Raw genomic sequence first — 15,272 nt, 5'->3', positions numbered from 1 at the left:
AAGTGCTTTATTTCAAGCGGATTAAGCTTTAAAAAACATAAAACGCACTGTAACCAACCGATCGTAAAATTTAAAACAATAAATGGATAAAACGAGTTTAGAAGAGAGTAAGAATTAAATTTATTTTTGATAATATGTGCTTGAAATGATTTAATGAAATATATTTATAATTTTTTATATTTATTATTATAGTATGACAAACTTTTACAAAGTATAAAATACAAAACTATAAATTAATTTACATAATTTTGCGGGATATCAGTTTAAATACATAAGATTTTTTGACAAAATTACAATTTTCCAGAACTCTCATAAAAATATCGATTCTAATTTAAAAACGCGGAATTAATTTTACTCGATATAAAACTCATTTCTTATTCCTTTGAGAAATGCTGCGAACGTTGAGAACTAAACTGACAATTTAAATCAAATAAGTATTTGTGAAAAAGCACTTCCGCGTGCAGCAAACATCTATAACAGTCAGAATGGACTGCTTTTTACTATTGTTTAATGCTTATCTCAAAGCACACGTACAACGTATTTGCGAATCTCGATCTGACTGTAACTAGATCTGTAAGTCGATCAGAGATTATGAATACCAATAAGTATGAATTAACGACTGGACTTTTCAGTCTGGGAATCAGTAATATTTATATAAAAAATTTAAATTATAATTTATAATCAATGTCACTTACATCTGTGGCCGAGTTTTGATAATAGCGCATTTTTATAAATAAACATTATAGTTTGCTGCCGTAGCTCGAACCCGCTGCCTCTTCGTTACCAGTAAAGACCTTTCGGACTACGCTATTCCGGCATTTTTTTGTTAATTTGTTGAGTGCTTAACGGGTATTACAGTACTTTAAAAAACTTATTCAATACTAAAGTAATACTTTTTTAAGTAGAGAAGATGAAAAATAAAATGTTGGCGTAAATAATATTTTTTATTCTATAAAATAAATTTTCTAAACAAAAATTAAATCATATTTGTTGAAAAAGATAAAAACAATGTTTCGAGCATCTTCTACAAAATAGAAAAATACGAAAACTTTTTATGAGATTCGCAAATAGGGTGACTTGTATGCATTTCCATATATCAGGAAATGATGATGTATTGAGAATTAGATAAAAAATAAGTAATCAGTAATCAAATCAAGCCCAAAAGAGCGCTTCAATTTATTAAAGCCGTATTTAAGATCTGAGCGCTTAGTTTCTTTAATGGACAGTACTGAAGACCAAGAAAAGGAAGAAGGAAGCGACTGATCAGAAGATGAAAAATATTGATCGAAAACAGAACGAAAATATTGCGCAAAACAGTCAGCAATATTTTATGAACCGTCCAACTATATGTGTATCTGAAACTTGCTGTTTTGCGGACAAATAGTATAAATACATTCACAATTGACACAAATATATGTATGTTATTAATTTTCACTTTTTAAATGGTTGTCTTAATAATAAGTATGGATAAATTTAAAACAGTAACACAATTTTTATTATTTTAGCTCATAATAAGATACTCAGTATTAAGCTCTATATGAAAAAGTATTGAGTTGAATCTTGAAATATTACTAAGATCCATTCAGTCGTTACTAAGGAATTAAATTGTGTAAGTTTCAGAAAATACATACATACATACATACATAATATTGCGCGTCGGAGTTCCGATAGATTTTCTGCGAACTAATTAAAGAAGGATAAGGCTTACTGGTACCTCATTCGAAGTGTTAACAACGTTCCTCGTGCAGAATATTCAAACACAAAAAGGACCACGAAAGTGCTCGCCGACTAATAATCTAGGCGAAATTTCGGCTATCAAAACCAAATCCCAGCCGAGGTTGAAGTAATCTGTCAATTAACATCGACCTTCGATGAAAGGGGTTACTGCGCGAAAGGGTTCTTATATACATACGTACTCTAAGAACCCTAAGAAATTCACCAACTAGACCCACGGGATCCACAGTTTGCTTATGTTATTAAGAGCACGCATACCGACGTACATTGATTTATACATATCATGGATATTAATAATTTGAAAGCGCGCACTTTTCAATAAAGGCCTGGTGGTCTCGAATGATAAGGAGGTATAAATTGGCGACGGATACGATTTTTCGTCGATTTCGCCGAAACAAATGGCTAAATGTGGACATCGGCGCCTTAAAGTATCTCCCACTCGGGCAATACCATCAAATTTAATGAGGTCAATAAAAAAGGATAAAACTCGAGCGAAATGTATTCGCTCCTTCCGCATAAACCATTTGATGGTGCGATAAAGAAGATTCAGCGGGTCGCTGCGTTTGCGCAAACTGAGGAACTTCTTATATAACTCTCGGGTTTTTTAAAGTTTACTTTAATGCTATATATACACCCAATTGGTAATGATTAAAAACGTAATGGAAGAGATACATATACACCTAAGTTTTGGCCACAAACAACAGTTTATTTTTAGCAGCAAATAAAATAATTACATCCACGACTTCATAGCAACTAGAGAGAAAGAGAAATATATTACACTGTATGAGAATGAATCATTACTTTTTGATATTCATATTCTTGGTAAGCAAACAATAGAGCGCCATAATACGTCTCATCGTTTCCTCTCGGAATAACTATTCAACGTCCAAATTACTAATATCAAATATGAACGATCGCCAAAATGTAAACGATGAATATACGGCAACTGAAAGTGGTTTATACTTAGCACCAGTACATCGTTCTAGATTCTTTAATAAGCGTAAAATAAAAGACAAAATACAAAACTTTAAATGAATTCTGGTATTTACAAAAGCTAAATTATTATTTTTATGTATTTTGGAGGCTGTAGAAAGACTGTTATCACTATAAGGTTACTCGATATGTCATGTCTTAATATAGACATAATATGTACACGCATAAGGTGATTATTGGGTTACCTCATTAGTAATTCTATCTGTACTGCGCAATTGTTGCTGCTGTAAACTCTTCATCATAAAATATTAAAACAGCATATAATACTTATTTTCCGTATGGTATACAGTAAGTGAAAGTCGAGTTTTATAAGCTTTACGAAGTATTAGAACGCAATCTAAGACGTCGAATGGACGTTTGCAACTCTTGCCTCTGTATATTGGAAAAGGAAGCAATTCTAAATTGAATTGTTATTGGTTATTGTAATGGATTGTGTAGAATATACAATCCATATTCGGAGAGGACTCTATTCAATAAAGTGTATTCTGTCGGTTTGATGGAATATAGATAGAGTTATACATTATAAACTACCGTAACTAGGCACGTGCAACAGGTGTATGAGCGCAGGATCCAAAAGAAGTAACAAAAAAATCAAATTTATATTATATGCAATATACGAAAAAAAATCTTCGCTGTTCTTTACTGCGAGGTTCGGATGTCAGTGAATGCCAGAATGATTCGCATTTTTTGTACTGTGCAAAGATTATTAATTTTGTCTTGTCCTTAGTAGCATGAATTCTTAAGAACTGTCACTTAAAGGATAAGAGGAGCAATGCAATGAGGTCACTTTGTTTACAATTATCAAAAGGAATGGAAATATTGAAAACAATAATGCAAATGAATTGCGATAAAATATATTTTTATCTGTACTATTTTCCGTATGCTCTCAAATTCTAAGAAGCGTAGAACAAACATTAAACGTACAACATATAATCAAAACATGTGTTGATAAATGCAATAAATCATTATATAGATATGCGGTTATTAAAAAATCAATTGTCTATTGTCTTTTTCATAAATTCGATTTCCGAATAACTGTATCCATTTAAAGGTAGAATATGCTATGAAAATTAAAAAAAACAATTAGTCAATCAGATCTGCTTCAATACCAGCGAAGTTTTTGAAAAATCAAAACGAAAAAAAGTCACCTGTTATGCAACACGGTTTTCTTCTACGTCGTTACATGATAACCTCTTTAAAACGGGGACATATTCCCGCAATTTTTAAAGCTAGTTCAGTGTCTTCTACATCGAATTTAAAATATCTTTTGACAATTTGTCGCTCTAATTTCAATTTAGGTTTACTTAATCCTGTTTATTAAAACACATTACGACCCGTTCACACGATTTCACGTGACAACGAAATTTCTTCGTTTGCGGGTATAAATAATGTAGATTGTGCGAATAACGAAGATTCGAACTTTAATCAAGAGATGGCAATATATAGATTTATAGCGTGAAGAAACGGTCAAAACATATACATATACGTTTAATATTCTGCGAAAATAACGGACCATGATGTGTTAATGATGAACAAGAGGATCGTTAAGAATTCGCACTAATGCAGATACGCTGTCACTACAAAGCGAGATCCCTTTATTGTGCGTTTAAAAAAATGTTTTCATTGAGTACTTGCATGTGACATTTGATAAGGGGTGAAGATTTATGCATTACATGGAGATCGTAAGAAAATATCGAATTGTAAGCTTTCTATAAAATGTAAAATATGTCATTTTCTAATACCGAACGGTAAACGATTTACAGACATCAGGTTAATGAGTCACTCGCTGAAAATTTTGTTAAAAATTATACAAGAAAGAATTCACACGCGTTGCGAAAAAGTTTTTAACAGATAATAATTTGGACTTGTTTTTTTTTATCAGTTTATAAAATAAATATTAATACTAAAATTTAATCAAATAAATCTTAGATAAGGTACTTACCAGTACTATTAACTATATATACATATACACACATATGTATACAATACCGTTTCTTTGCAAAATGCATTTTACTTTTCCCTTAGTGATTTCAATATCCAACTAGAGTAACCATACAATACAACCCCAGAGAAAGAGTGATGATTAGTTCGCCTCTCGTCTAAAATACGCCAGGCGCGACCCTGACGAAGGGAACTTCTCTCGGACGATAAGTACACACTATAAAATGGTACATAATAAAAAAAACTCACTAAGAGCGACACTACAGCGATTTTAAACAATACAACCGCACCGAGTGCCTTAATAACATCCTCGCCCCTAAACAATTTTCCGACGAGAAAAATGGAAAATAGAACACTGAGTACCTATGCCAGGGTGTGAGAGATAGAGAGTTGTCGCTTTTTTCGCCATTTTAAATTTTCCGCCGTTTTGCCCTTGAGTGTTTTTAAATTTGCTACGTTTAAACAAAGCGATCTGGCCGTTTCGCACTCGAGCCGAGTTTCGCCAGCCCTGTTCGCAATTTACGCTTTCCTATCTTCACAAAAACGAAGAGCAGCGGAAAGCAAGGTGAGAATGAATAATTGTAATGAAATTAAGACGGTGAAAAGTGGAAGTTTTTTAAAAGTCTTTTATTCGCGAATATACGTATATAATTTTACGTTTTTTTTTTTCTTTTTCTTTATTCTTTAAAGGTCCACTTAATTACACCACGCAATTGAATTCATTATATAGGCTTGAAAATAAATACAGTTTTAATATCATAGCTGTTTAATAGTACATACTAACAATAGTAAAAATCTTGATCTTTATATAATTAAATAAAATAGTATTTATAATAAATTAATATACCAAAATTAATATAATTTATAATACTATAAAACAAGTATTTAGTGTAAACCAGCATTAATAAATATAACAAATATATTTTAAATTATTATTGGGCTTGTGTTAGTAATTAATCAGAAAGAATCTGTTGAGAATAAATAAATTTATTTACTACTGGCGACCTTAACATTTATAAAGTAATTGACAATTAAAAATATTGTTGTCTTGATTAAAAATTTAATAAAAGTCAGATAATTAGACCCATCTGAGTAAGAAAACATTAAATTATTCAGTGAATAATGTTTTAATGGAATCGTTAATAATATAAAGCTCTAAGGCTTTATTACATTTATTTACACGACAAAACTCATTTATTATTCATACTTTTAAAAATACTAGTAGCCTCATATCAATTAAAATAGTTATTATTATTTTTTTACGGTAAATAAATTACAAACTAAACATTTCCAATGACTATATTTACTTACTAGCTACATAAAAATTATTAAAATCTTAGAGCATCAAGTTTTGAACGATTTAATTTTGCTTCATATTTTTTTAATTTACATTTATTACTCAAAATTTGTGATGAAGGTAACAAGTACTTAATAGTTAAGGTTTAATATACTCATTACGAATTTATTAATTAAGGATATTTTTTTAAAAATATGGAAAAGATATTATGTACAAAATTAGATTAAGCACTCTTTTAAGTACGTTGATTTTCAAAAATCCATATGTTTAAGATCACAGATTTACTTATGCAACTAAATACAAAATCACCTTAACCCATATTTTTTTCTGGGTATATTATTTTATATTGTTTATTAGACGATGCAACTAATTTTTTAACTAAAAATCTTATGAAATGCTAGTCCCTTGATATTTTTTTACACATAAATTATAGGTTTAGAGAAACTGAAAATCTTTTAAAATGCTAATTCATTGATATTTTTTACATAAAAATGAAGTGTTGAGGGCTTTTAAACCAGTTAAAACAGAAACTGGGTACCAAAGCTTTATAAAAAAAACGAAAGCATGAACCAGTGGTATAGTCAATGACTAACATCCGAAAGACATAGGTTCGCATTCCATACGAATCTTTGTGTTTATCAATAAATTGCTATTGTATCTAGGATATCCGAAGTAATGATTATAATATACTTATAGTTCTAGTCGATCATCGCAGATTTAGTTTTCCTAAATACGTTACACAAAACTTAAAAGACAATAATTAATGACGAAATATTATTACCAATGAACAAGATGTAGTTAAGCAAACCAGGTTAATAAATTATCAGATGAAATTAATCAGACGTAATATATAAACTGTTAAACTTATCATTACTAGTATTATACAATAATAATATTTTATATATTTTCAAGAAATTTAAAATGATCCTAATCAATGCACTGTATTTGAAATACTCTATAATATATATTTTTGCTTAATTATACAGATTCTTTTTTTTTAATATTATTAAATATATATTTTACATGAATGGGTTATAAAAAGTGCTGCCAAACTTTGTAGCAGATGTACTCCTTAATCTATATATAAATAACTAGCAGATAACACACATCACCTCACACACATAAACACTTTTTATACACACATGTGTCTATAAAAAGTTGACCAAATCACACTTATTAATTTCCAAATTGACTTACTTTTACGACCGAAGAGAATTAGATAAGCCGGAACCGGAGAAAAAATGCAATAATCCTGGTGAAGTCGGAAAGCGGTCTAACTTTTACAACTTTGTAGTGTCGTCGAAAGTTTTGGGTGCTCGAGTGGATAAGTTCTAAGTGCTTCAAACTCGACACCGTAAGTGTTGAATCATAAAACCGAGACAGGAGCCGGTGTGAATGCATGGCCCGCATTTCCGTTTTTGCGACAACACAAAAACAAGGTGCATGCAACACTTCTATATTTTAGATATTAAATTGAATTATACCTAATTTGTAGAGCAATATAATCATAGGTTTTTTCAATAACATGGTCTCAAGAATGGTTATGTATTATATCATAGTAAAAATTTGCATGTTATGTAGTAATCGTTGATATAATACATACGCAAAATTTCGAGATTCAGATCGTCGGCACAGGTTTAGAAAGAGAAATTGACCGGATTGGGGCTATGGGCGTTTAATGATTCGGAATATTTGCCTAGTTGGCGCAGAATGGTGTTGCCTCTTTTCCGAGAACCCTTTCGACGAAAAAGGAAGGAAGCACGTTACCGAGTGTATAACATAATACGTATTTGGTGCGCGGGAAGCGTGATTGGTGAAAAATGTTCACTAGAAGTGTGTTAGATTAGTTAGAATATCCGTGAGCTCGATAAAGATAATATATATTCAAACGTTGGCATACTTTATTTGAAATACCGGAAATTTCTGCCGCAGCGCCCAAAGTTAATATTATATTAAAACTGAACCATAAATTCATTATATATACAAATAGTTAACCGTTTCAAAGGCTCTATAATGCCTAATACTACAGATGAAATATATATTCTCTCAAGACTTGAGATCTCCGTTGATAAAAGCTATTCTAAAAGTTCAATGATTGCCGAAACACTGTGTCAGTAAGTTTCCCTGTGGTACTTTAGAATGAGCCAAATACGTAAGTAACTCGAAAAAATCTAACAAGACCGTTTGAAAAACAAAAAATGCTTAGCATTCGAATAAGTAGCTCATGACAACCTCGGTCGAATGTTCGAATATTCGATTATTCGAAATATTCGCCAGATTTTCAACTATATGAATATTTGAATAATGGTCGAGAATTCGTATTTATAATATTTTAAATATTTATTTACTTATACTATCTCAAATTAAATTTAAAAAATATCTTAGAATAAAATAATTTGTATACTTAAGCAACACAGGTAGTCGTTTTTTCTCTCAATATACTCAAGTGACTAGTGCTGCTCCAAATTCATTGTTCTTTTTTATGTCTTTATTTTGTTTTGAAATGAGACGCTTTTTCTCAACAAAAATAATATGCTTTTACGCCTTCGAAAAACATTTGTGAATTGAATGTTTATCAGCGGTGGCTACTATGACCGAAATTCGCATAATTCGTTCGTTGAACATAACAAAATGTTGGAAAGGTACACCTTTATTATCGTTTAACGCTTATCTCAGAAACTGTTTTTTTTGTGAAATTCGTGTTAGGTTTTTATATATTTTTTTAATAAAAAAAGATTTCATTTCAGTCGTTTCAATAATTTGGTCGCGGTAAATTTATTTCTAGTTATTTAATTTATATGCAAATCCGCACAAAACAAACGCCGATACAGATCCAATCTTTATGTAAATCAAATGGTTCCAAACAGGATGATACAATTTAAGTTTTATGTTAGCAGCACTGCAAAGCAGACAGCTGTCAATAATCACGCGTGTTCAAAGTGTAAAATAATAGTTCACAACAACACAATTACGAAATAAATGGCTCAACGCGTTAAAATTGCTCAATTTTTTTACAAAAATAAAAAAATATTCTGTACCAACGCCTTATTGACCGAACAAGTCGCAACGTAGGGAATTTTTTAAAATACTAGAAGCGTTGGAGATATAGTAAGACTCCGTTCAGCCTAGAATATTGCTGCTGTAAGTGAAAGTGTGTCCAAAGACCTAGATTTGTCGATTCGTTGGCGTTTTAAGCTTTATAACTTTTTTTATGGCTCTTTTTGGCATATTTTTCATATTGGCATATCAGATAATACAATAACTAAAGCCTAAAGTCCATGAACAGCTAAGAATTCACGTCATTGAATTATTTTTTGTGGGGTTATGCTAAGAGTCATGTCTACGCCGATAAACCCGAAACGGTGGAGCACATAAAAACCAACATCCGCCAAGCTGAGAAACCACCCGAAATGTACAAAAATGTAATCGAAAGGATAGGCCTCTGCAAAAGATCCAGTGGCGGCCAATTAATTTATTTAATTTTGCGTAATTAAGGAATTACATTAAATTTTTGATAATTAAAAAATCAGAAGAAACTCTAAAATTTTTATTAATATTTTAAAAAATTCGGAAACTAAAGTTAGATCAATTTTTAATACAATAAATTTTATAAAATTATGTATTTAAAATGTAAATGAATTAATTCAATCGCAGCTGATCTTAATTCTGTCACTTTGAAATAGCTGAAATGACGTTCCTGAACAAAAAGTATGGAATAATAAATTAGGCATTTTTATTTTGACACCCTCGCTGATAAGTAATTTGCACAGCATTATGTTATACATGTTTTATGTAATTAATAAAGCTTAATGAATATAAAAGTAGGTAATGTACAATTAAGTATTATGAACCAATAATTATTTCTTAATTTAAAAATAGTTCACAACCAATTTATTGTTTTTTTTTTGCACTATTTGGTTAAATAAATTTATGTTAGTAAAAACCGAGAAAAAAGTTACAAATATATTTGAATATTCGAATACCATTTTTGATTTAGTTGAAAAGTACGAATAATTGAAAACCCTATTAGTGGCCGTGAAACGACACGAACGAAAACCGTGTTAATCTAGCGCTTGCCAACAGTGATTGTGATTCTGTAAATAATTATATCAAACAACTTAGCAGGTGTTGAAGGAATGGCCAAATATGAATAATGAATAAGCTTGTGATAAAATTATTTGAATTTAAAAAAATGAAACATTTTATTGCGAAATGTATGTATTTAAGCGTGAGTAATAAACATGTACATTCCATTAACAAAATTACATTTAATGTATGTATGTATATATATAAATAATATAATTATCGTGTTAACGTTTGATAATATATTAAGTAATAGTGACAATTAGTTAATGGAATTCGTTGATTTATAAAAAAAATGTCCAATCTGTCGTTCATTGATCGCCAAATTGTCCAGTCAAATATTGGAAAGTGAAACCAGCGCTGGCTTTGAATGAATAATAAAAATTCGCAACAAGGAGCAAAACTACTTTCGTTTTTATCGCATTATGAAACTGACCAAAGGCTTTCCTGTAACAACATACATAAATAATTCGCGTGTTCGTCTCTCCACCTTTATGCGCTATTAACACACATACACAACAACAAAAAATACCTCGATTACTAAAGATTACGTTAAATTTTAATGGAAGCTGAACACGACACAGAGGGGGTATTAACGGTGAATTAGTTGCTCGATCTTTGAAAACTTTTAACGTTTCACGTCGGATGTCTTTTGCCCTCGTTGGATGTGGATTAATATTTCTCCTGCGAATGCATTATTAATTCTTAAGCAGACTTTCCGAGAAGGCAGCGGTCGTCAACCTCTATACTTTTACGAAGCTGTTAAAACATTCAAGAGTTGCGTTCTGGGTCGTTTATATATTTAATATTTACGTACCTCTCGAACGTATGCAAGTATTCTTTTATGAAATAAAATCTTAGATTTTTCGTTTGATAATAGCTTGGCGCGTGCGCAATATGGTGCTTTCTCCTGGTACTTTTTCGAGCCCCCGAATAACGATCGACGTTGTTCCAGTTCCGTCATTTATCATATCAAATATATGAGATCATCGGCGGCACAAATCGTTCTTCGAAAAAAATTAATTTTTAAGGCACACGGAGGTCGTGGAAAGCTCGCGAACAATGCGCGACCCAGATATTCGATATGATTGATAGCTCGCGGAAAATTTGACGTGTTAGGCAAAATTTTTGCTTAAGGAAAAAAATATATACCCACATAATGCACGCAGCTATCCATCACACTTTGTCTTGTATGCGAAAGAGGTCTTTCAGTTGCACTTGATCATTATTTAAAAGATTTGAAAGCGCATTATAATCTTACATACTATTCAACAACATACAACAATCACAGCATCACAGATTTTTAATAATATTCTAAATTCATCTAAGCATTACCACAAAAAAATATTCAAGAGGCTTGAGTGAGCAATAAAATATAATTAGCAATGATGTATTTATAATAAAAAAATGTTTTATTTTCGCTTTTGCTTCTTGGACGTGACAGGTTTGAATTCTGGGATACAAAGAGACACTTAAATGTCCAAAACAGCTCGATACATGGTATCGAGCTGTTTTAGACATTTACTATTTGACATATATGGCATATACAATGCATATTTAAAATATCTTATAATTAAAGACTCTGATTAAGTGTAATTACTAATTTACTTTGTTCTAACTAAACAATTAAAAATAACAATACCCCAATAAATAGTTAACACGTTTGTTTCAAGGACTCTATGTTAAACCATGACCACAATTAAAATACGCCCCTGAGGTCATCATGATTCGGTAGAACGATTAATTAATTAACATTCATATAAACATGTACCGCCAGAAAAATGAACATACCTATATCAAATATCGTCTATTTAATTATTAACAACGATTACACTAGAACGAATTTATGAATTTAAAAGGCAGAAAGGTTTCTGCGATAAATTTGGATCTTGGGTGAGATTTTTCCACTAGTTAATGTCGCAACGAAGCTGAACTTCAAAATATACTCAGATCGCATTTTGATAAATGTTGCAAAATCTAATTAGGCACAAAGAACAGTGGAGACATTGCGTCTGACGTTGCGTGCAAAAAGGGATTTGCCATAAAGCTATGTCCTGTTGCCGAAACAAAAGGCGGACTGCGATAAATTCCGTAAAACACACACTCACTTCGCAGAAATAAACCTTCCCCTTTCTCAGATAACAAAGGTTACCTTTTCAAATGCAGGACCTAACCCCCTGGCCCTCTGAGTGCCGAAACCTCTTTGTGACAAAATCGCGTGCCATGCAAATATTTCATTTTTACCCTTGAGATAACAGTGTGTAACTAGGTTATAATACAACAGTGACTGCTTCAAAGGTAAAAGTATCGTAGATAAATTATATACAATCATCGCCACGGTTTCATTAGTGTTTCTGCAAGCTTAATATCCTTCGTTCTTTTCGAAGAAAGCTTTTTAAATTTCAATTACTTAGCTTCAGAATCCCCGAGCTACAGAAAATCCTAGTCTTTATATTTTTCCTATAATAAAGTATAATATAAAAAACGAACGCCAATCGGCGTAATATTGTACTGTCCACTAGTAATACAAAAGAGACACGAGAGGGATTACTATCGTCATACAAAAATATAAATTTAGCAAAAGCATATACCTAGAATGAAAATAATCATATATTAGTACATACAGATTTTGCAGTGTTTCTATGAACGTCGATTATTGATTAGCTCTTAACGTTTATTTGTATAGAAAATATTGTGTTCAAAACGAATAAAGAAGATTTGAATCATATTAGTGTATTATTGAATCGCTAGATATTGATTGTAAAGTGGTATATATACTCTTAAAGTCACCTGAGTAAGAAGCCCACCCAAATTGTTGACGAAAAAAAGGACCTGTTCATTTGCGTCATAATTATCCACTACGATCCCGTCGAGAACGAAAAATGTATAAGTGAAAAAAAAAGGTACACAACCATGGAGAAACAATACGATCCGCTGAGAACAGGTAAGTCATAAACAAACAAAAACTATAGGGGATTTTTGTGTGTGTATGTATAAATACACCTGTGGCCAGGTAGACTTGAGAATATTGTTGGTCAATGGGCTTGTTTTATATTTTACAGTACATTAAGCTGCTTATCTGTCGTATAGATTTTTTATATTACAAACGTAATGCATCCTTTGTGATAGGTTAATATTATTTTATAAATATCAAAATAAGCTTTTTGCTAATAGGTTTAAATAAAGTATTAGTAACGCAAAATCAATGGGTTTTCATCCTCGCTCATTTAAATGAATTAATTAACAATTCGTAAAACCATGCAAAATTGTGCTACATAAATTATAAAAACATATAAATCACTTTATGAATCCCACGCTGTTGCCAATTTTAACAAAAAAAGAAACGCAAAACGATATAACATTCGCGACATCGTTAATTACGCGTATCACGTTTCAATGGATCGCATTATGTTTAAATTAGTAAAACGTATATCATACAAGCCGCTGCAAACCACTTCAAAGTCTTAATGAAGATATCAAACAATCCGAAACGTTCATACAGCGGCGATTCACCGCAGAGATTACAAATTCATCACGATGAAATGAGATATTGTCAGTGCAAATGTACTATATCGCTTTTTATCATCTCCTCGGGGAATACGCGTTCATTTAAAAATGATCCGGCTGACAATAAAAATAGATCGAACACATAAAAAAAACATAGGACACTAACGAGAAAATGATACCTGTTTACAATTTTTTTTTTCAAAGTAACCGCGAAAATATACGAATTGTGCCGTTTGACTGGGGTTTTTCTTAAAAGCTGTATGTACACACTAAGGCTGCTACGAGAACAAGAAACGGCAAGAATGAACGTCCCCGAGATAAGAAAACCTTTTAGCATCGCCAATAAGAATTGTATTTCCTTTTTTATACGGTATATCGGTATCGTTTTATCCGGGATGAATTAGCTGCGGATTCGTTAGAAACGAAATGTATCTTCAGTCGGAGATTTTTTATTTTTTTCTCAGCCTTATTGAGATAGTCAGGATCGGAAGTAATTGGAATCACAACATCAAACAAAAGTAATGGAATTAGTCGGTACACAATATCTAAATTTTCATTACATAATCATTCTTTACTCCTTGGTGGCAATTTTATTTAATATCGCCCTAAGGGAATATTTTAAAAATTTATATGACAGTTGAAAAATCACATAAATAATTTGTTGTGGCAAAAACAGATTATCAAACGTTATATTGTATTTAAGTAATTACTCGTTACACTAGCAGTAAAAAATATATTATACATATATTAGCAAAAATTAAATAACAGGCATAAGTCTTTATATAAATAATTATTTATATATTTTATTTAGGCAATACTAATTGTATACTACAACAAATAATAAAAATAAGGTTTTTATTTATTATTTTAATGTTATTTATTTTAGCAAATTGTCCTATAAATTTTATTATAAAAATTTACACCTCAGTATAATATTCTCTTGGCCGTACTAATAATATACAAACATACCGCTTATTGTAGTATTTTAAATAAGGGCAATATAATTTGGATCGGTGCAAACAGCTTATTGAAATGTATAACAAAATTTATGGCACAAAGATAAGATAACTTGACGTGTAAGCATAATTACTGGCTAATTTCCGTTGTATTGTTATTTTTGGTCAACAAAGGCAAGTTTTTAGATATCAGTAATTTTATCGTTTTTCAATATTTCTGCTTTGTAAAAGAACTACTAAATAATTATTAATCACATTTTAATGATAGACTTTATACAGTGTATATATTGTATTCATTTAAATATATGTTATCAGATATAAATTTAAATATTAGGGTTTTTTAAAGTAGAATTTTAATTTTCTGAATAAAAATCAATCGGCACTAAAAATATATTTGTTATTATGGTGATATATTAAGAGTGTTGGTATAAGTTTAATATTTTTTACATATCAATGAAAATTATTAAAGCTACTTGATATGCATACAGTAGCGTGCAAAAAAACATCACTTGATATGATAAAGAACTTAAGATATATCGATTATCCTAGGTTAGATTTCATAAATTTTTATTGCTTATTAATAGTTGCCTATAATATTTTTGAATTGATATCCGAGAAATTAATCATTAGTTTTAGTTTGATTACAAAAATCGATATTATTATGTATTCATAAGTTAGGTTATCGACAAGAAAAAAATTTAATCTGTCGTTTAAAAACAATTACTAATTCTAAAACTTTTGAAAAAATGTCGAAATGGGTG

General features: G+C 30.7%; 1 protein-coding gene and 1 long non-coding RNA gene across 22 annotated transcripts in view; both read right to left on the bottom strand.

The window, feature by feature from the left end:
• LOC148230599 (furin-like protease 1) overlaps nucleotides 1–15,272 on the bottom strand; it is a 313,965-nt gene that overhangs the window by 268,813 nt on the left and 29,880 nt on the right. The gene's annotated exons all lie outside the window — the stretch shown is intronic.
• Nucleotides 8,673–15,229, bottom strand: LOC148230601 (uncharacterized). Its single transcript, XR_015810926.1, has 2 exons — nucleotides 11,582–15,229; nucleotides 8,673–11,519 (listed from the first exon to the last, which is right to left on the bottom strand). It is a non-coding gene; the product is annotated as an uncharacterized LOC148230601 (long non-coding RNA).

Source organism: Plectrocnemia conspersa, unplaced genomic scaffold (genome assembly GCF_051122295.1).
Source record: "Plectrocnemia conspersa isolate PC_06_02 unplaced genomic scaffold, ASM5112229v1 ptg000010l, whole genome shotgun sequence".
NCBI lineage: Eukaryota > Metazoa > Arthropoda > Insecta > Trichoptera > Polycentropodidae > Plectrocnemia > Plectrocnemia conspersa.
Note: the sequence above shows the minus strand (reverse complement) of the source record. Positions and strands in the feature narration are given on the sequence as shown.